Below are 23,950 nucleotides of genomic sequence, written 5' to 3' on the forward strand. Positions count from 1 at the left end.
TGTGAATTAAATCCAAGCTGAGGGATTAAAGCAGGAGTATTTTTACCACTATTTATTAACTCTGTAGGCTGGTCTTACCTTTAGTTGGCTAATGAACAGGATGTTACATACATTTACGTATACCGGTATATGTTGTTTCATTTTATGGCTAATGGCCAATTGGCCAAGATTTTACATGTATAGAAGTATAAATGCTGTGATTCATTATTTGGATAATGACTAGAAATTTATGTATGTTATGCATTTCATATATTGTTAACTACCAAGATTTGGCTGAGTTTTAAAAAGTAAAAATGTTTTGTGTTTACTAATTGTCTAATGACTGAACACTACAAACTTTAAGGGAAACATAAAAGCTCGATGTGTTATGTTGTTTTCTATTAGTCAGCCTATGTAACTTACAGTACTTTTAACCTCTTTGCTGTGTACTGCATTCCAGAAATGCCGATCAGCAGACTGTGTTGTCCATTCCGGAAGAGCTGCAAGAAATTTCCACAAAATTTTGTGCGTTTTTCTAATACATGGCATGAATATGCTCTCTGAGTGCAATGTAGGGGTACTGCATGTGTAGTGCGAGCCAGCCTTTGTATTCAGTTACCTACTAGCAGTTATGGAGTGAATATGTCGCTTACTATCAACATAAATCCCCCCAACCCCCAGCACCCAATCAGGAGGGATTCGTGCCTGCTGGTGACAGCTACACTCAACCACCTCATTCCTGTATTCTCTCTCCTGCTCTTTAATGATTGTATTAGTACTACTGTATCTCTCTCTCTCTCTCTGCACTGGGCATTTCCACTTTCATATTTACTTCGCATATTTTCATCTTCATCATTACCTTCATCTTCACCATCCCTTTCAAATTTACCTTCGCTTTCACGTTCACTTTGATATTCACATTCACTTTCATATTCACTTCCATTCTCACTTTCACTTTCACCTTCACCTTTACACTCATTTTCACTAATGCTTTCAATTTCAATTTCACCTTCACCTTCACTTGCAACTTTGCTTTCTCACTTTCACATTTACCTTTACTAATAAGTTCACACATATTCACTTTCACCCTCCTGTCTTTTACTTTCACATTCCCCTTCTCTCTCTCTCTCTCTCTTACACACATACACACAAGAAACACACTCATATGTACACATACACAATGTTTCCCTCTCTCATAAATACCACACATATGTAATACATGCACATGAACACATACCCTTGATGCAAGCAGGTCTAAACTAAAGTAATTCTCTCCCTCAAAAACATTGCAAAATAACTCATCCAGGTTGCACCAAAATCATACAAGTGGTTGAATGTGTTATTTTATATTATAATGTACTGTACTGTGAATCTATCTATCTATCTATTGCCAGACGCCTCAATCCCGTTTGGGGTGGCCACAAACAAATCGCCTCCAAGTCGCCCTGTCCCCCGCCATTTCACCACCCTGCTCCCAACTCACACCCCCCTCTCTCATATACCTCTCCACCCCATCCCTCCATCTCATCCTCGGTCTCCCCCTCCCTCTTCCACCCTCCACCTCACTCACATACACTCTCTTCGTCAGTCTTTCACCCTCCATCCTCTCCACATGGCCAAACCACCTCAGTGTGTTCCTCACAACGCTCCCTATCACATCCACATCAACACCACAACGCTCCTTTATATCCTCATTCGTCAGCCTGTCTCTCCACGTGACTCCACAAGCTCCTCTTAAATAACTCATTTCCACTGCTCTCACTCTTGACTTGTGTCCTTCCAACAACGTCCAAGCTTCACTTCCGTACGTTAGAGTTGGTATCACAATACTGTCATGTAGTAACTTTTTACTTCCATGCTCACTTCCCTGTTTCTTATCACTGCTTTCAAGGAACCAGCAACCTTTCTTCCCTGCTGTACCCTTTCAAGCACTTCACCCTCCAAACCTCCATCCTTACTCATCACACTACCCAAATACTTAAACGTACTCACATTTTTCCAATTCCTCACCATCCAACCTCGCTATACATTCACTGACTTCACCTCTCTCAAAGACCATCACTTTACTCTTCCCTACATTCACCTTTAGGTTCCGTTTCTTACACACTCTCTCAAACTCATCCACCAAGCCTTGCAGCTCCCCTTCGTCTTCACTCAACAACACAGTATCATCTGCAAACAACAGTACAGGGAGTTTCCAAACACTATCCTCTCTCACCAGGGCCACTCCAACATCCACTACCCTACCTTGTACCTCTTTTATTACCCCATCCATGTACAGATTGAACAACCATGGAGACATGACACATCCCTGTTTCAAACCAACTTTCAAAGAAGAAAAAATTCACTTAGTTCACCATCCACACGCACTGCAGCCTTAGCACCATCATACATACTCTTCACAGCATTCAACAACTTCCCATCTACTCCATATATTCTTAACACTTTCCACAATCCTTGTCTATCCACCCTGTCATATGCTTTCTCCAAATCCATGAAAGCCGCATACAACTTCTTTCCCTTCTCTAGAAACTTTTCCACTAAAGATCTAAGAATGAATATCTGATCTACACAACCTCTTCCCTTCCTAAAGCCTCCCTGTTCTTCTCCAACTAATTTCTCTGTTCTTTCTCTAACTCTGTCTATAAGTATCCTACCATACACTTTTCCTATTATACTAAGAAGACAAATGCCCCTATGATTACCACACACTTCTTTTTCCCCTTTTCCTTTGTACAAGGGAATAATTATACCTGACTTCCAATCCTCCGGGACTCTACCTTCCTCCCAGGCCAATCTGCACATCTTCCACATCCATTCTACTACTATCTCTCCCCCATGCTTCAGCATCTCACCACACACTCCATCAATTCCTGGGGCTTTCCCCGATTTAACTTTCTTCATTGCTTCCACAACCTCTATCCTACTGATTTCTACCTGTCTTCTCACCTCCCTCCTTCTCCCAGCCATTCCCCAGCCACTTATACTCGCATTACTTCCATCCTCTACGTTCAACAATTCCTTAAAGTGTTCTCTCCATCTGCTCACTTTTTCTCCCTTCTCCGCTAGTAATCTACCATGTTTATCTTTCACTCCCCTGCTAACTTCACTTCCACCCTGTCTTGCTCTTTTCACTTCTCTCCAGAACATTTTCTTACAGTCCCTCCACTTTACACTCAAATTCCTTCCAAATTCCTGATCCACTCTCTTCTTTACTCTCTTACTAATCTTTTCACCTCTCTCTTCCTTTCCACATATAACTCTCTCTTCTGCCTCTCAACTTCTTCCACGCCCCTATTTCTCATCCATTCATTGTATACTTTCTTCTTTTGTGCCACAGCCTGTTTCACCTCTTCAGTCCACCACGCTGTTCCTTGCACCCCCCTCCGTCTTCTCTTCCTTCCACACACCACATCACATGCTGCACATATTTCTTCTGTAAATATCTTACACACACCTTCCACGTCTCCCATCTGCTCCAATTCATATTTGCCCAATCGTTCCTCCACTTCTCTCTTATACTCTGCCTTTTTCTCATCCTCTTGTAACCTTTCCACTCTCCCTGCAACTACTCCTTCCTCTCGTCTTTCCCTTCTTCTATTCCTCCATCTTACTTGCATCCTAATTCTGGCCACCACCAAGTAGTGGTCAGAAAGGCCACTCCCCCAACCTCTATAAACTCTTGCATCCAATATACATCTTCGCATCCTTTCATCCACACACACATAATCAATCATTGCCTTCCTTTCATTCAGTTCACCACCCACCCTTCTCATCACTCGCCATGTATACCTGTGGATCATTTTATGCCTGAAGAGGGTATTGGCTATTACCAACCCCCTCCCAGCACAGACGTCCACTAACGTACTCCCATTCTCATCTATCTCAGCAGGCACACCCCACTCACCAACTATTCCATCCACCTTCACATTACCAACTTTACTGTGAATCACTGAGATAAAATACAGGTGATTTAGTGATTTTTTCTGCATTTCCCTCACTCATAAATATGCAAACATACATATATACATATTTGCACACACATATACTGACTCCGTTCCTTCTTTACCCCTGCACAATTGTTGACTCTGTACACGGATTTTATTCACCCCTGTGTGGAGTACAACTCTCATGTGTGGGGAGGTTCCCCACATACAGCTCTTCTCAATAGGGTGGAGTCAGAGGCTTTTCCTCTCATTAACTCTCCGCCAACGGCCATGCCACATTGAGCACACCGCTTCCCATCCGATCAGCAAAGTTAAGCAACGTTGGGTCTGGTTAGTACTTGGATGGGTGACCGCCTGGGAACACCAGATGCTGTTGGCATCCCTACGTCAAGTGGGGTTGGTGGAGGATTAGTGCCCCTCCCTGTAAAACATTTAACTCTAAGCCATTGGCCACCCCATTTGGGATACATGGCGTCTGGCAATGGATGGATGGATGGAACTCTCCTCCTCTTACTAACTCCCTTCAACCTCTGCCTCTTCGCCGCACTGCTGCATCTTCATCTCTTTTCTATCGCTACTTCAATGGTCACTGCTCCTCTGAACTGTCTGCATGCATTCCTCCACCTCTACGACGGGTGCGTAACACCTGTCTAGCAGCAAACTCTCATTCCTTTTCTTTCCAACTCTCTAATGCAAGAGTTAACCATTACTTCCAGTCCTTCATTTATGCAACAGGTCAACTCTGGAACTGTCTCCCTCTGTCTGTATTTCTTGCTTCCTATGATCTCCAGTCTTTCAAACACAGTGTGTCCAGGCATCTCAAAATGATCGGATCTTGAATTTGGCTCTCTCGTGTTTTGTTTTTCTCTTGGAGGGAACTGTTATTGTAGGCTCATGGCGTCTGGTTCCTTTTTTCTCGGGGGGGGGACCTCTATGTGGGTGGGTCTAAACTGGTTTGACTCTGCGTGCCTCTCTCTCTCTCTCTCTCTCTCTCATAAATAACAAGAAATAATACACACCCAAATCGCACTAAAATCACGAGTGACCGAAAGTGTTGTTGTAAATTATGTTGTGAATTATTGTGATGAAATACAAGTGAGTTAGAAATTTTTTTGTGATAATACACATAGTCAAGTGCTAAGGGCATTAGCTAGTGAACATTTTTGTGACTGCAAACTGTGCAGCTATGCTATGATTCATAAATGACATTACAGAAAACTCACACCGAACACGATCTCACGGAACGCTCTCGCAATTATACACAGTAAGGGCTGGGATACATTTAAGACAACGTAAGATTAAAGAACCATTATGAAAACTACAAATTAACTCAGGAGAGGCCTTTGAAAGATCAAATCCTCGAACGTCACCGCAGCGCGCGCGGTTTGTTTTGATTACGTGACGATCTAGGCGGGAAATTATTCAGTGAGTGAGACATTCCCGAGTACAGTAGGATGTTATCCCGTGCTCCGACTCCTTTGCTCTGTGAATAATGCCTAAGCGATCATCTAACAGTGCTGTTGAGGATGGTAAGCCTAAAAGGTCTCGTAGTGCTCTGACAGTTGCTGAGAAAGTGAAAATTTTAGATCAGTTAAGGTCAGGTATGTCTGTGAATAGTGTAGCATGTGCAGTGGGACGAAACGAGTCCAGCATTCACACAATTAGAGCCAAGGAGAAGGAGATTCGTAAGGCCTACTCTGACCTGACCCCCACAACAGCAAAAGTGTGCTTTTTCCCCAGGGACAAAGCCCTGGTGAAGACAGAAAAGGCTCTGAGTCTCTGGCTGGAGAATATGGTGCAACGCAGAGTTCCTGTGGACGGCGCCACATTGTCTGAGAAAGCTAAATCCCTCTACATGTCTTTTTGGGCTGAACTTCCTGTGGAGAATCAAAAGGAATTCACTGCCAGCCCTGGGTGGGTGGCAAATTTCAAGAGGCGCTTCAGCCTTAAGAATATCAAGATTACTGGTGAGGCTGCCTCTGCTGACATAGGCGCCGCCCAAGAATTCCCGAAGGAGCTGCAGGAGCTCATCATGGAGAAAGGCTACCTTCCAGAACAGGTGTTCAACATGGATGGAACGGGCCTGTTCAGGAAAAAGATAACCAGCAGGACTTATATCCAGAAAACAGCGAAACAGGCACCAGGGTTCAAGGCCTGGAAAGACAGGATCACCGTCATGTTGTGTGGCAATGCTGAAGGAGATATGCTTAAGGCAACAGTTGTCTACAGAGCGCAGAGACCTCGGGCACTAAAGGGGAAGAACCTGAACCGTCTTCCTGTACACTACATGTTCAATAAGAAGGCCTGGGTGACGGGCCTTATCAGCACAGAATGGCTTGAGTGCTATTTCATCTCAGATGTCAAGGACTACCTCGAGAGCAAGAAGTTGCCCTTCAAGGTTCTGCTGATTATTGACAATGCCCCAGGCCACCCACAGTCCCTCATGGACATGAATGAGAATGTTCAGGTTTTTTTCCTTCCGCCAAACACGACTTCGATACTGCAGCCCCTTGACCAAGGGATAATAGCTGTGTTCAAGGCAGCCTACACCCGCTTGACCTTTGCCAGGATTCGAGGATTCATCGACGACGACCCCAATGCTGAACTTACTGAATGTTGGAAGCAGTTCAAGATTTCAGACTGCATCACATACATCGACGAAGAATGCCGAAGTCTGAAGTGTGAGACTATAAATGCCTGCTGGAGGCCTTTGTGGCCCGAGGTCGTGAAGGACTTCAAGGGCTTCCCCGAGGTCGGTCCTGAAATAAAAAAGATCGTCGATTTGGCTAGGAGTGTCAGAGGTGAGGGCTTCTCTGACATGCTGGAGGAGGAGGTTGAAGAGCATATATATGAGCACCGGCAAGAACTGACAGATGACAACCTTCAGGAGCTTGACAGGTCTTCTGAGGAAGATGAAGATAGTCATGACGATGACGAGGAACAAGCTTCCCCTAGTGGGTGGACCCTGGATTCCTTTGCCCACTTTTTCAGGCAAGCCCGTATTCTCCAGGATATTGCCATAGAGAATGACCCTAAACATGGACCGAAGTATTAAATTTAAAGGGATTATTGACAAAGGCATGCAGGCATACAAGGAACTGTATGACCAGATGAAGAGGCAGAGGAAACAGCTCCCTATCACGATGTTCCTTGGCTCCAGCAGACTCCCAACCTTCGTCTTCAACACCTTTATCAGGAACCCCTTCAGCACCAGAGTCTTCAGAGCCCCAGCCATCCACTTCTGGTTATAAGCCAACTCCGAAGAAGGTAGGAATGCTGACAATTTTCCACCGTACAGTATTTGCAAGTTAAATATTTACAGTACTGTACTGTTCTGGTAAGTTTATGTGCAACTTAAAGTACTATTAAATAACATTAAAGCAAGAAATAAAGTCTTATAACCAGTTTACCTGATAGGCGTCAGAATATTGCCTTTTTTATTTGTTCGTTTTTTCCACAGTACTGTACAGTATTTGTAAGTTAAATATTTACTGTTCTCGTATGTACTGTACTTGTAAGCACTTAAATAAAGTTAAATCATTAAATAAGGCCTTGTAACCAGTTAACCCGAATTATATGATTACCCATGATCGGCGTCGGAATATTGCCTTTTTTGTTTGTTCGTTAAACTCTTACTGTACTGCTTTTCTACAGTACTGTATTTTTAAGTTAAATATTTACTGTTCTGGTATGTACTTGTAAGCAATTAAAGCATTAAATAAAGCCTTGTAACCAGTTAACCTGATTTATATGATTACCCATGATCGGCGTCAGAATATTGCCTTTTTTGTTTGTTCGTTAAAGACTTGCTGTACAGCTTTTCCGCAGTACTGCATTTCTAAGTTAAATATGTACTGTTCTGGTATGTACTTGTAAGTTAAAGCACTCAAAAAAGATAAAGCATTAAATAAAGCCCTGGTACCAGTTAACCTGATTTATATGATTACCTATGATCGGCGCCGGAATGTTTCCTTGTGTTTACGTACAGTATGTTGAAGTTTTGCTGTGGAGTACTGTATTTGTGAGTTATAACATTAAATAAACCTTCTAACCACTTAAAGTGTTTTCTAGTGATTACCAGTGACAGATAACACCAAAACAACACATTTGGGGGTCTAAGGAGCAAAATATGGAGTAGTTTAAATATACGCGATTTCGCACCTAACGCGGCACGGTAGGAACGAAACCCACGTGTTCGGTGCGAGTTTCCTGTATATCAATGTTAAAAATAAGTGATATTAAAAGTCTTTCATGAAGTTTTATAAAGTTTGGAATGACTTCCCTCACAATGCTACCATTTCGATAAATTCTAGTGAAAATCCATCTATCTATCTATCTATTGCCAGATGCCTCAATCCCGTTCAGGGTGGCCACAAACAAATCGCCTCCACGTCGCCCTGTCCCCCGCCATTTCACTGCCCCGCTCCCAACTCACACCCCCCTCTCTCTTATACCTCTCCACCCCATCCCTCCATCTCATCCTCGGCCTCCCCCTCCCTCTTCCCCCCTCCACCTCACTCACATACACTCTCTTTGTCAGTCTTTCACCCTCCATCCTCTCCACATGGCCAAACCACCTCAGTGTATTCCTCCTAACGTTTCCTAGCGTAAACACTATGGAATATCATAATTCATTCGAGACTGGCTATTTTTTTTTTTTGGTAATTATTGTGATGAGACAATGTGGCAGTAACCATATTTTGTACAAAAAAAATCTTGTAGTCTGGCAGTTAGAGGAGGCGATTTCCGACACGCTGGGCTATTGCCCATGTGGGATGGGCAAAGCACACCTTGTTTTCTCTCAAAGCATTCTCAGGGCTGGGAGTACCTATGGACATGCAATTTGTTGCATATGATAGTAGAAAGACTGAAGTTTGACAAAAACTTTAGCTTTTAACCACCCTACAAACATGCACTTTGCTGCAAATGATAGTACAAAGACTGAAGTTTGTCTGACAAAAATTTTAGCTTTTAAAATTATGGATAAGATGGTTAAAACACAGGTTGAAAACACTTAATGTTTTCCCCTCATCTCTCTGCACTGAGCACACAGGTTGTCATAACAGCCGCCACAGCCAGGTTAATTTTTAGTGTCTTAACTTTTTAAAATCATGAAGGTATTGTAAAATAATCAATTTATACCTTCTTTAAAGGTGGAAAAAAAAAAAAAAAAAAAAAAAAAAAAAAAGCTAAAGGAACTGTGATACAGTAAACTTTCAGTTATCCATCGTGACAATATCTGGCCCAACGCAATATCTGGTACAGCTCTTGGCTCTATTAACGCAATACCCGGCTATTTTTATGTGACATCTGATGCTGAAGTGGAAAGTAACCAACGGCCCAATCCAATATCCGTTACTGAGGGGTCTCTCCCAGCTTGTAAGCAGTAGCCAACTGGTGCCATGGGAAATCCCGAATCTCGGGAGCCAATGAAAACACCCGCTATGCACCAGCCAATCAGAATCCGTTGTGGGTGTGGCTTGTCCAGCCCACCAAAAATACCAACGCACTCTCAATCTCATCATCCTCACCGATGAATGTCATAGAGTCAAGACGTTTCAGCGTCCTCACGCTCTTCTGACAATGTGCTCGCAAAAACCATGGTGCTTTGACTAACTCTGCAGTGTCCTGTGTTCAAGCTACTGCACTGTTTTGTACTGCAAGGCTAATGACTGGTCAGTATTCATGTCCTAACTGGGCTACTGTGATTGTTAAACTACCCGTACTGCACTGTGTACTGTACTGTTTACGAGTACAACCCCCCCCCCCAGTGCTGTTTCTTCCCATCGATGCCAACACTTGGCGAGTACACTATGTACAGTACTGTATTGCTATACTGTATCATTATTGTTCTATGTTGTTTTCATGCACCTACTTTTTGCTGGTTTACACATGGTAAAGTTTTTAGGACAGAGGGTCAAGACAGACAGAATCACAATATCAGGCTCAAAGCTGAATGTTGCGCAGGATATCCAATATCAGGCGTTTTGCTTTAACGGCTGTAGGGCATGGCTGAATTACAATGGATAATTAAAAGCTTATTGCATTTCAATGTTTCACAGATATTGTACATACAGTACTTATATACACCAGGCCCTCCACATTCATGGGAATTTCTGCAAATGTTTGGTGTGCCCTCCCGTAAATGCCTCTACAACTACAAATCGCCCCCTACAACCAAGTGGCACATACTGTACCTATTATACCATATCTGGGACCTGAAAGCAGCATAAAATATCACAAATAGCCTATGACTCGCCCACATGTGAGTGTGGGTAAGTCACCAGCTACATATATATCCCAACTTCTTGCAATCATACCCATTAAATTCAGTTTTGGCTTCACAGAGGGGCAATCTGCGAACTTCGAAGCCCATGAAAGTTGATTCCACAAATGTGGAAGGCCTGGTGTATGAAATATATATACATATCATCATCATCCTCAGCCGTTGAGGTCCACTGCAGGACTGGCCTATCCCTACCGAAGCAGGGATGATACAGCCAATGTATCTCTACCAAGTGGCTTAGGCTGTCTGGTGGAGACTGTATGTAGGGTGAGAAGTGCTTGTAAGTGTAACTGTCATGTTGTAGTGGCTTTGGATGTGTGTGTAGTCTGTGAACCAAATGTAATTGGCCCACCTTAAGCCGATTGGGTGCAAGCATACTAGTATGCAACACTGGTTCAACCACACACCCCTTGTGTCCACCAAAGTAGCAAGTGGCTTGGTGAACGCTTCCCAAAGTTTTTACAACTCTGGCGGTAGGCGAACTCGCGCTCACCAGCGTGCGAAATGCACACTCTACCACTGTACCACAGAGGCTCCATATATACATACAGTATACATACATACATATATATATATATATATATATATATATATATATATATAATGTATACAGCAGTGTGTGATTGAATGGAAGGTGTCATTGAGACTGATGTGGGTGAAAGCGAAATTTAAACGTGAGTTGTAGGTGTTTGTGAGTGCTTATGGGCCTGGTAGTGAAAGGGATGAGGAAGAGAGGGAGTCTTTCTGGAATGATGTTGATGAGTGTCTGCAGAGTTTTGGAGCGAATGTGAATGTGGTAATGATGGGAGACCTCAATGCTAGAGTGGGAAATGTAACATTTGAAGGTGTAGTTGGTATGCATGGTGTGCCTGGAAGAAATGAAAATGGGGAATGAATGATAGAGATGTGCATTGAGCAAGAGATGGTGATTGGAAATGTGCTGTTTGAGAAGAATGATATTTATAAGTGTACATGGCTGAGACAGGAGGGTGGAAGGGTTGTTGATAGAGCTTTCATGGACTATGTGGCAGTGTCCAGGAATGTAATAGGAAGATTGTTGGATGTGAGAGTTCTGAGAGGGGAGGGTGGAGGTATGTCTGACCACTACCTGGTGGAGGGAAAGTTAAGAGTAGGTAAGAGATGGGTGAGAGTTAGGAGGGTTAGGTGTGGCAGGGAGGTTTTGAAAGTGTGTGAGTTGGATAAAAGAGAGAAAATGATAAGAGTATCAGGAGAAATTGAAAGATGAGTGGAACACAGTGAAAGATCAGGAAAACGGCAGAGTAGAGGAGGAATGGCAGTTGTTTAAGAGTCCTATGGTGGGGCATGCAGAAGAGGCGTGTGGTGTGAGACATGTGGGTGGTGGTGTAAGAAAAGGATGTGAATGGTGGTGCGAGGAAGTAAGTATGGCTGTGGCTGAGAAGAGACATACATATAAAGTGTGTCTGCAGAGGAAGGATGAGGTGTAATATGAGAGGTATAAGGAAAAGAGGAATAGGGAGAGAAGGGCTGTGTATGATGCTAAAGTGGTAACAGATGAGAGGTGGGGTAGGAGGCTGACTAAGAATTTTCAACAGAGGAAAATGTTCTGGAAGGAGGTGAAAAGGGTGCGAAAGGGAGTGTCTGGGAAGGAAGAGCGAGTAAAAGCAGAGGATGGAAGGATGTTAACTGAGATGGATGCAGTAAGGAAGAGATAGGCAGAGTATTTTGAAAGATTGTTAAACGTTGAGGAGGAAAGCGTGACTGAGACTGTGGCGGATGGAAGGGTGCAAGGAATAAATGTGTTGGGAGAGTTGAATGATTCTTTGATCACGAAGGAGGAAGTGGAGAAGGCAGTAAAGGAGATGAAAACAGGGAAAGCTGCAGGTATGGATGGGTGTGCTGTGGAATGCCTGAAGGGTGGTGGAGTGACTACTGTTGACTGGTTAGTAAGATAGTTGAATGTGTGCATTGTGAAAGGTATATGCCAATTGACTGGGCAAGTGCTTGTGTGGTCCCGTTGTATGAAGGCAAGGGTGATGAGTATGAATGTATTAGCTTTAGGGGTATAAGTCTCTGAGTGTTGTAGGTAAGGTGTATGGTAGAGTGTTAGTTATGAGAGTTAGTGGGGGTACATAGGGGGTGATTGGTGATGAGCAGTGTGGCTTTGTGGACTGTTTTAAAGACTGTATGGACTTGATGGTAGGTTACTAAAAGGGGTGAAGAGTTTTTATGTAAATAGCAGAGTGTGTGTAAGAGTGGGAAATGCTGTGAGTGATTGGTCTCCCGTGCGAGTGGGGCTGCGACAGGGATGTGTGATGTCGCCTTGGTTGTTTAATATTTATATGGATGGCATTGTAAGGGAGGTGAATGCAAGAGTTTTAGGTGGAGGTCTGAGTCTGATGAATGTTGATGGTGGAGAGTGGAATCTGAAGCAGCTGCTGTTTGCACTGGTGGCTGATTCAGAGGAGAGATTGAGACAGTTGGCAGAGGAGTTTGGAAGGGCGTGTGAAAGGAGGAAATTGAAAGTAAATGAGAATAAGAGTAAAATGATGAAGTGTGCAAGGTCGGCAGATGGTAGGGGGATGAATATAGTTTTGAATAGTGAGTTGTTTGAGGAGGTAGAGTGTTTTAAATATTTAGGGTCACATGTTGCTGTGGATGGAAGAATAGATGCAGAAGTGAAGTTTAGAATGAGTGAAGTAGGAAAGGTGCTGAGAGGAATGAAAAAGGTGTTTAGATGTCGTTCGCTTAGAATGAATGTAAAGAGAAGGCTGTATGAGGGTGTTGTGGTACCGACTGCGCTATATGGGGCTGAAACATGGAATATGGGTGTAGCAGAGAGGAAAAGTTTGTATGTAATGGAGATGAGGTGTCTGAGGAGTATGTGTGGAGTGATGCGTATGGATCGAGTGTGAAATGATGAAGTGCAAAGGAGAACTGGAGTTGTTCGGAAGATGGCTGATAGAGTTGAGCAGAGGGTGTTGCAAAGGTTTGGGCATATGGAGAGAATGGATAATGAACGATTGGTGAAAAAGATAACTAGATCTGATGTGAGAGGTGTAAGGCTGAGAGGGAGACCACAAATAGGATGGATGGACAGTGTAAAGAGAGAGTGCTGGATGTGAGAGGGATGTCTGTTGAGCAAGGAGTGGTTGTGCGTGACAGAAATAAATGGAGAGAAATTGTGAATGAATAAATGATGACGCAGCCCTGAGGGGATATTTTCCCGCATTTGGTCTGACCAGCTAGTTAGGTCAGGTGTGGGTAAGGGGATGGGTCTACTATGATGTGGCAGGGGTAAACCAGCTCTGCTGTCGGGCCCTGCTGCGGATGTCACTGATTGCACTGGCAGTTGACCCTTGTGCAGTGTGGTGCGGTGAGGATCTGTCCCTTCTCCCCTTTGGGGCTAAGATGCGAATGAATGTGTTTGAATGGATACGTAAATGGGGAGTGTGTCGTCCTGTCTCGGCTACCTCCCTTTCCTTGGGGGAAGAAGCCTAGGTATATATATATATATATACAATATATATAGGCCTATATATGGAATTCATTTGGTGCATATATATCACAGATTGGAGAATTCACATAGTCAGGGTAATTCAGATGACTGTATGAAAAGTTCCTTGAATTGTAAGGTTACTGGTTTATTTTCAAACATTTTTAACAATATGCATTGTTTTTGTGGTTAAACTCTGCACTGCTTCTAACAGTTATGATTAAACTACAGGCTATTAGCAAGCAGTGGGGGGCCTAGAGAACAGAAACCGGAAATTACTGTATATACCTGTTTTGTGCAAGATGATATTACATTGGCCTGACTAGCACTGTAAGAGACCATCTTGAATTTTTATATCAACATCACTAACTACTTGGAGAAAGCTTATGACAGAATAGATAGGCAACGTATGTGGAAGGTATTAAGAATATATGGAGTGGAGGGGAAATTGTTAAGTGCTGTGAAGAGTATGTACGAGGGAGCTAGGGCTACGGTGCGAGTGGATGGTGAGCTGAGTGAGTTCTTTGATCTCAATGTGGGACTGAAACAGGGTAGTGTGATGTCTCCATGGCTGTTTAATATATACATGGATGGGGTTGTAAAGGAGGTGCAGGGTAGGGCAGTGGATGTGGGGGTGGCTCTAATGAATGAGGGTGAGATTTGGAAGCTTCCAGTGTTGCTGTTTCCTGATGATACAGTACTGTTGAGTGAAGATGAATGGGAGTTGCAAGGTTTGGTGAATGAATTTGGGACAGTGTGTAGGAGGAGGAATTTGAAAGTTAATGTAAACAGAAGTAAAGTTATGGTGTTTGAGAGGAATGAAGTCACAGAGTGTGCAGTGAGGTTGGATGGTGAGGATATGGAGAATGTGAGTGTATTCAAGTACTTGGGTAGTGTGATGAGTAAGGATGGAACTTTGGGGGATGAAGTGCGTGAAAGGGTACAGCAGGGAAGGAAGGTTGTTGGTACACTGAAAGCAGTGATGAGAAATAGGGAGGTAAGTATGGAAGTTAAGAAGTCACTGCATGATAGTATTGTGATCCCTACCCTGACGTATGGAAGCGAGGCATGGACCTTGCAAGAGGGGAACAAGTCAAGAGTGAGAGCAGTGGAAATGAGTTACTTGAGAGGAGCACGTGGAGTGACAGGTTGACGAATGAAGAAGTGAAGGAACGCTGTGGGGTGGATGTGGATGTGGTTGAGAAGATTAGGAGAAATACACTGAGGTGGTTTGGACATGTGAAGAGAATGGAGAATGAAAGACTGACTAAGAGGGTGTGTGTAGGTGAGGTGGAGGGAGGGAGAGGGAGAGGTAGACCGAGGATGAGGTGGAGGGATGGAGTTGAGAGGTATATGAGGGAGGGGGGGGTGAGTTGGGGGGAGGGTAGTCAAATGGTGGGTGACAGAGTGACTTGGAGGCGTTTTGTCTGCGACCACCCTTTGTGGGATTAGGGCATCGGGTTATAGATAGATAGATAGATAAACTAACTACAAACCAGATTAGATATGTTTGTGCACAATATTACACTACTTCCATGCACCATATAATGTTATCATACAATTTAAATTACAAAAGCATCATAGAGGGATTGCTACATGGCAAGTCAACGTGTTACTCCTGACAATAATTCTGCAAGGACTATATATCTTTTAATTATGAACTGTAGTTACCCATATTAATTTCGGGAAAACAAACCATCAAAACATATTAATGCACCAGTTTAACCTGATAACTGTGACGTACAGCGACAGCCTTTCTGAGGTGCAATGTAACACAGACCTCGAGCATCGGCTTAAAATTCATGCAGTTTTCTGAGCTTTTGGGGAAAGGGGATTGCTCAATGACTTAAAATATATCATGTAAGGGGATCCACAGTCTACTAAGTCCAACAGCCTACACAAAGTATGCCTTGTTAGTCACTGTTTGGTACAATGGAAGGTCAAGGCCCAGCCCACCAAATTTTAAAAATTCAACATGGCTATATCAGGGTAGATACTGGGCTGATTATGTGCTGTATAATATTTGTGCATTAACTCTTTCATGTGGTACTCATGAAATATATTTATGATGAACATTTGTGGAATCTGCATTTTTGTCCATACTCCACCTTCAAAACAACATATTCAAGCTCTTCAGGGCTAAACTATGATACATATTGACCTGAAATTTTGCACACCCAAGCTTACTGTATGCATGCTCTCTTCAATATTATACCAATAAAATGGATCTTTGGAAAAAATTATATATAATGTGTAAATATATATATATATATATATATATATATATATATCTATCTATCTATAGCCCGACGCCCTAATCCCGCAAAGGGTGGCCGCAGACAAAACGCCTCCAAGTCACTCTGCCACCCACCATTTGACTACCCTCCCCCCAACTCACCCCCCCCTCCCTCATATACCTCTCAACTCCATCCCTCCACCTCATCCTCGGTCTACCCCTCCCTCTCCCTTCCTCCACCTCACCTACATACACCCTCTTAGTCAGTCTCTCATTCTCCATTCTCTCCACATGTCCAAACCACCTCAGTGTATTTCTCCTAATCTTCTCAACCACATCCACATCTACCCCACAACGTTCCTTCACTTCTTCATTCGTCAACCTGTCCCTCCATGTCACTCCACATGCTCCTCTCAAGTAACTCATTTCCACTGCTCTCACTCTTGACTTGTTCCCCTCTTGCAAGGTCCACACCTCGCTTCCATACGTCAGGGTAGGGATCACAATACTATCATGCAGTGACTTCTTAACTTCCATACTCACCTCCCTATTTCTCATCACTGCTTTCAGTGTACCAACAACCTTCCTTCCCTGCTGTACCCTTTCACGTACTTCAATATATATATATGAGTTTTCTAGAACCAAAGGGGCATCGGCGCCAAAATGTACTTTTAGGTATGACGATTTAAAGTTGTGTTTATGGCAACGTCAAAACCAGAAGACAATAAACAAACCTTTTATACATCAAAATGATCATCAGCGCCTATGGTCTACATGTAAAGCCAAAAAAACAAAACAATAATAACCGTAACCACAAAATAGGCAGTAAACCAAACCCCCAATTTATAAGTGGGCATAATAACATATTGTAGGGATTTAAAAACATACCAGAAAAAACATCAATGAATGCATTAATGCCTATCTATCTATCTATCTATAGCCCGACGCCCTAATCCCGCAAAGGGTGGCCGCAGACAAAACGCCTCCAAGTCACTCTGTCACCCACCATTTGACTACCCTCCCCCCAACTCACCGCCCCCTCCCTCATATACCTCTCAACTCCATCCCTCCACCTCATCCTCGGTCTACCCCTCCCTCTCCCTCCCTCCACCTCACCTACATACACCCTCTTAGTCAATCTTTCATTCTCCATTCTCTCCACATGTCCAAACCACCTCAGTGTATTTCTCCTAATCTTCTCAACAACATCCACATCTACCCCACAACGTTCCTTCACTTCTTCATTCGTCAACCTATCCCTCCATGTCACTCCACATGCTCCTCTCAAGTAACTCATTTCCACTGCTCTCACTCTTGACTTGTTCCCCTCTTGCAAGGTCCACGCCTCGCTTCCATACGTCAGGGCAGGGATCACAATACTATCATGCAGTGACTTCTTAACTTCCATATTCACCTCCCTATTTCTCATCACTGCTTTCAGTGTACCAACAACCTTCCTTCCCTGCTGTACCCTTTCACGTACTTCATCCCCCAAAGTTCCATCCTTACTCATCACACTACCCAAGTACTTGAATGCACTCACATTCTCCATATCCTCACCATCCAACCTCACTGCACACTCTGTGACTTCATTCCTCTCAAACACCATAACTTTACTTTTGTTTACATTAACTTTCAGCTTCCTCCTTCTACACACTGTCCCAAATTCATTCACCAAACCTTGCAATTCCCATTCATCTTCACTCAACAATACTGTATCATCAGCAAACAGCAACACCGGAAGCTTCCAAATCTCACCCTCATTCATTAGGGCCAGCCCCACATCCACTGCCCTACCTTGCACCTCCTTTACAACCCCATCCATATATATATTAAACAGCCATGGAGACATCACACACCCCTGTTTCAGTCCCACATTGAGATCAAAGAACTCACTCAGCTCACCATCCACTAGCACCGTAGCCCTAGCTCCCTTGTACATACTCTTTACAGCACTCAACAATTTCCCCTCCACTCCATATATTCTTAATACCTTCCACATACCTTGCCTATCTATTCTGTCATAAGCTTTCTCCAAGTCCATGAAGGCAGCATACACTCTCCTTCCCTTCTCTAGATACTTCTCCACTAAACATCTTAGAACAAATATCTGATCTACACACCCTTTTCCCTTCCTAAATCCCCCTTGTTCTTCTCCAACTAGCTCCTCTGTCATATACCTAACCCTATCAATGAGTATTCTACCATATATTTTACCAGTCACACTAAGAAGGCAAATACCCCTATGGTTACCACATACTTCTCTCTCCCTTTTTCCTTTGTACAGAGGAACAATCATCCCTGATTTCCAGTCCTCTGAAACCCTTCCCTCTTCCCAGGCCAATCTACACAACTTCCATATCCACTCCACAACAATCTCACCCCCATACCTCAGCATTTCACAACACACTCCATCAATTCCTGGGGCCTTTCCCAGCTTAATCTTCTTCATCGCTTCAACTACTTCCGCCCTACTGATCTCTTCCTCCCTCCTCTCATCTCTTCTTCTCCCAGCCATTCCCCAACCACTTATACTCACACTGCTCTCACTCTCTACATTCAACAAATCCTCAAAGTGCTCCTTCCATCTCCTCAATTTCTCTCTCTTCTCCACCAACAATCTATTATTCCTATCTTTCACTCCCCTATTATTTCCCCTTTCACACTGCCTTACTTTCTTTACCTCCTTCCAAAACAATTTCTTACTCTCCCTCCATTTCACACTCAGATTCCTCCCAAACTCTTCATCCACTTTCTTCTTACTCTCCTTCACCAGTCTCTTAACCTCCCTTCTCCTGCTCACATATACCTCTCTCTTCTCTCTCTCATCTTCTCCCCTACCTCTACTCACCAACCATTCACCATATGCCTTCTTCTTTTGTTCCACATCTCGTTTCACCTCATCATTCCACCAAACAAAACTTTATTAACTGAAGATTCCAGTTCACTTAATATTAATAAACGAATAATTATTACTGTAATTTCACGTTTTTGACAACTAAAACTGAAATCAATGCAGTTATTATTTTTCCTCTACCATAACAGACTGAAATAATAACACTAAAAAAAAAAAAGTAGTGTAGTGCTTAAGTAAATTGAGAAGGGGTAGTAGGGGGTTAAATGGTGGGGTCGTCATCTAGGAGATCAACATCCAACTCTGCCTCCTCGGTGCCACGCCACCTCCTGCTGTCTCCCCTCACCACTCTCTTTTCCTCTTCCTTTCTACCTTTTTCCATTTCTCCACACACTTCTGACACTTACGAGAGGTTATAGGCACCACCTCCTCACTGTAACTATGTGATGAACTCATCTTGTCACCTCCCCTTCAACCCCAATAACAACAGCTCATCTTGTCACCAATAATCCACGATAAATGGGGTTAAAATCCAATACGTGATAATTATACACCTCAGTGAACACGGGAGGGAAGCCTCACCGGGCACACCGGGCGGGCCACACGCTTGCTGATTGGCTGCTCTGGGGGAGTGGCAGAGAGCGAGAATGCTGATTGGTTTGGGCTGTGTGGCTTAGATGCCTGCCTGCTCTGATTTGTTCGCCCGGCAGCATGGACAAACCCACGTGACTTTGAGCCCCTCTACCACTGTCCAGAAGGCCGAATCTTGTATGGCAACCAGTGCTGTCACTGAGAAGAGGGTTAAGTCTCCCCTACCTAACTCAAAACCAGTATATTGGTAGGGCTGCCCCTTTGGCTCTAGACGTCTCATATATATATATATATATATATATATATATATATATATATATATATATATATATATATATATATATATATATATATATATATATATATATATATATATATATATACTGTATATATATATATATATATATATATATATATATATATATATATATATATATATATATATATATATATATATATATATATATATATATATATATATATATATATATATATATATATATATATATATATATATACAGTAAAAGTCCTATTATTCGGCAGCTGATTATTCGGTAGATCCGACATTTCGGCAGTTTTGAGAAATAGTCCAATTTACGAAAATCTTTGATTGTTCGGCAGATGTCCGGAATCATCTCGGCAGTCCAGGAAGTGTTATGTGTGACTTGTAGGCCTAATGTTTCATTACACTTCTATATGTTCACTAATTTCAGTATTTTTTTTTCAGATTCAGATATAGTACTGAACTGATTACAATATTGCACAGTATCATACAGTACAGTAACCACCCCCACCAAATTAGAGAGGGTTACGTTTCAAGCCCCCTCGCTAATTCTTGAAATTTGTTCATTCTTCACGCCTTACTGAAAATGACATTTAGCAGTAATTGCGTAGCCCATGAACCACTGATACTGTAATGCATTACCCATAAATAAATGTTGCTTGTTAAATCAGTTTCCCCGTTGTTTTTAGCTGTACGGCCGTGACAGCTCTAGTACAGTATTTTCATTCCTCAGCATAATGGTGGAAGGGACTGTCCTGTTTAACTAAACCTAACCTAACCGAATTTAACTGTACCTAATAATTTAACCAAACCTAACCTAACCTAAAGTCAGAAAAATACTTAAAAATAAACTAGAGGAATATGAATTGCTAAGGTCTTTCTGATGAAAGTTAAACATACATTTAGCACTCATTCTTTTGTTTGTTTTTGTGTTTAATGTGAAAGAGAGAGTATTGATGCAAACAGTAATATATTCCAATAACCCCTTAATAACCTCCTGCACTGAACAACCCTTTACAGTACTGATGTCAGTGATGTCAAGTTAGTGTGAGCTATAAAGAAAACTGAACAATCACGAGAAGGGAACGAACGTCACTGGTATGTTTACACGACTCTACGCTACGATTCCAAGCAGTCAAGGGGTCGGTTAATCTCAGATGTTTTCGCCCAGTTGGTATATACAGGTAACTCGCACGGAACACGTGGGTTTCGTTCCTACGGTGCCGTGTTAGGTGCAAAATCGTGCATATTTAAACTACTTCGTATTTTGCTCCCTAGACCCCCCAAATGTGTTGTTTGCTGTTATCTGTCACTGGTAATCACTAGAAAGCACTTTAAGTGGTTAGAAGGTTTATTTAATGTTATAACTCACAAATACAGTACTCCAGAGCAAAACTTCAACACACAAATACTGTACATAAACACAAGGAAACATTCCGATGCCGATCATAGGTAATCTTATAAATCAGGTTAACTGGTACCAGTGCTTTAAATTACAAGTACATACCAGAACAGTACATATTTAACTTAGAAATGCAGTACTGTGATATCGAATGATTTCAGTACTGTTAGGAATGGCTGGAAAAAAAAAATGTTATGAATACATTTTCACCTTTTTGATATATGTTTATGGTAGTTTAGAGTTATTTTTTATGTTATCGTTGTGCCCATGCTTGGAAAAGGGAGCAAAAGAGTTGAATTTTTAGTCCTAAATGAGAAAACTGCACGTCCTCCAAGGCTAGACTCTGCCACGGGAGAATAAGTGGAGGGTCAGTCCGATTAGCAATAAGGAAGTTGTGTCACAACTTCCAGCTCCCACACCACGAGAATGGCTAAAAATAGAATCGTAATGCAGTTTCAGAACCAACAATAAGTCTAATTATTACGAATACAGATACAAAGCAGAAATAAATACGTTTACAGATGGGGAAAACGTACTTCTTCCGTCATAACATGTTCATCTTTATCATTTTACGTTCATTTTTATAATTTTACCTTGTTATTTTCGCAATATATATTGCTGTCTCGTAAACAGGGTGGTTGTTTGCGTTTTGCAAGGGAGGAAAAAGATTGTATTTTCTGTCTGGGTCGAGATAATGGGTGTAACTATGTGTGGTTAGGCATGGCCACGAGCGAAAAAATCGTACATCCACTCATCACGATAGCAGGTGGTGAACTGACAGATGATACATGAGAGGGTGAAGTCAAGGTCAGTCTCATGTCCCAGAATTTCGTTCACTTCCCGAAAGTTTTCACAGTTTTCTACAAGTTGCATTGCATCAAATGGTCCAAACCATTACAGCAAACCTGAGCAAATAGGTAAAGATACCAAGACAAAAATGTATTTTTCTCATATTATAAGTCTTTAATGAACAAACAAAAAAGGCAATATTCCGACGCCGATCATGGGTAATCATATAAATCAGGTTAACTGGTTACAAGGCTTTATTTAATGCTTTAATTGCTTACAAGTACATACCAGAACAGTAAATATTTAACTTACAAATACAGTTTGTACTGTAGAAAAGCAGTACAGTAAGAGTTTAATGAACAAACAAAAAAGGCAATATTCCGACGCCGATCATGGGCAATCATATAATTCGGGTTAACTGGTTACAAGGCTTTATTTAATGATGTAACTTTATTTTTTTTTATTTTTTTTTTATTTTTAATGCGAGGAAGAAGGAACCAAAGGCCATGAGCCCGCAGTAACAGTTCCCTCCAAGAGAAAAACAAAATACAATAGAGAGCCAAATTCAAGATCCGATCATTTTGAGATGCCTGGACACACTGTGTTTGAAAGACTGGAGATCATAGGCAGGAGGAAATACAGACAGAGGGAGACAGTTCCAGAGCTGACCTGTTGCATGAATGAAAGACTGGGAGTAACGGTTAACTCTTGCATTAGAGAGTTGGACAGAAAAGGGATGAGAGTTTGCTGCCAGACGGGTGCTACGCGCCCGTCGTAGAGGTGGAGGAATGCAAGCAGACAGTTCAGAGGAGCAGTGACCATTAAAGTAGCGATAGAAAAGAGATAAAGATGCAACAGTGCGGCGAAGAGACAGAGGTTGAAGGGAGTCAGTAAGAGGAGGAGAGTTAATGAGACGAAAAGCCTTTGACTCCACCCTATTGAGAAGAGCTGTATGTGGGGAGCCTCCCCACACATGAGAGTTGTACTCCACACAGGGGCGGATAAAACCCCTGTATAGAGTCAGCAATTGTGCAGGGGTAAAGAAAGAGCGGAGTCGGCTTAGCACACCCAATCTCTTGGAAGCAGATTTTACAAGAGATGTAATACAGTATGATCTTTCCAAGATAAGTCCCGAGTAAATGAAACCCCAAGCATGTTCAAGGATGATGCAGGATTAATCTGAATATTATTAAACATTAGTGGGTATACCTGTGGAAGATTTTGTCGGGTTGATAGGTGTAAGAACTGAGTCTTAGAAGCATTAAAGACAACCATATTATTTTTACCCCAGTCAGAGATATGAGCCAAGTCAGACATTAGGTGTGCCATAGCCTCATCCCTTGTTTCTTGAAGTAACTGTTGAGATGGGCGTTGCGGGAACCGAATGGAAAGGTGAAGGGTGGAGTCATCAGCGTATGAGTGGATAGGGTTAGATGTACAGCTTAGAAGATCATTGATGAATAAAAGGAAGAGAGTTGGTCATAGGACAGAGCCCTGAGGAACACCACTGTTGATAGATCTAGGAGAAGAACGATGGCCGTCTACAACAGCAGCTATAGAACGACCAGAAAGGAAGCTAGCGATGAAGGTACAGATAGAAGGATAGAAACCGTAGGAGGGCAGTTTGGAAATTAAAGATTTATGCCAGACTCGATCGAAAGCCTTTGAGATGTCAAGTGCAATGGCAAAGCTTTCGCCAAAGTCCCGAAAGGAGGATGACCAGAAGTCTGAAAGGTAGGTGAGAAGATCGCCAGTGGAGCGTCCCTGACGGAACCCATACTGATGATCGGAAAGAAGGTTGTGATAGGAAAGATGCCTTAAAATTTTTTTATTAAGAATTGACTCGAAAACTTTTGAAATACAGGACGTTAAAGCAATTGGACAATAGTTGGAGGGTTGGGAATGGTCACCCTTCTTTGGGACTGGCTGAATGAGAGCAAACTTCCAGCAAGAAGGAAAGGTACAAGTTGACAGACAAAGGCGAAATAGTTTGCCTAGGCAGGGTGTAAGCACAGGAGCACAGTTTTTGAGAACAACAGGAGGGACCCCATCAGGCCCATATGCCTTGTTAGTACTGAGGCCAGTAATGGCAGAAAATACATCAACTG

The 23,950-nt window shown here is 42.5% G+C and overlaps 1 protein-coding gene and 1 non-coding gene across 2 annotated transcripts in view; one reads left to right on the top strand and one right to left on the bottom strand.

Moving 5' to 3' along the window:
* The window catches only part of Zmynd8 (Zinc finger MYND-type containing 8), a 181,857-nt gene that overhangs the window by 58,138 nt on the left and 99,769 nt on the right, over positions 1–23,950 (bottom strand). The window lies entirely within an intron of this gene.
* Positions 4,187–4,305, top strand: LOC145402959 (5S ribosomal RNA). The gene has a single exon (XR_013897895.1). It is a non-coding gene; the product is annotated as a 5S ribosomal RNA (ribosomal RNA).

This window comes from Coenobita brevimanus, chromosome 59 (genome assembly GCF_032717465.1).
Source record: "Coenobita brevimanus isolate Jiangsu-jjx chromosome 59, ASM3271746v2, whole genome shotgun sequence".
Classification (NCBI taxonomy): domain Eukaryota; kingdom Metazoa; phylum Arthropoda; class Malacostraca; order Decapoda; family Coenobitidae; genus Coenobita; species Coenobita brevimanus.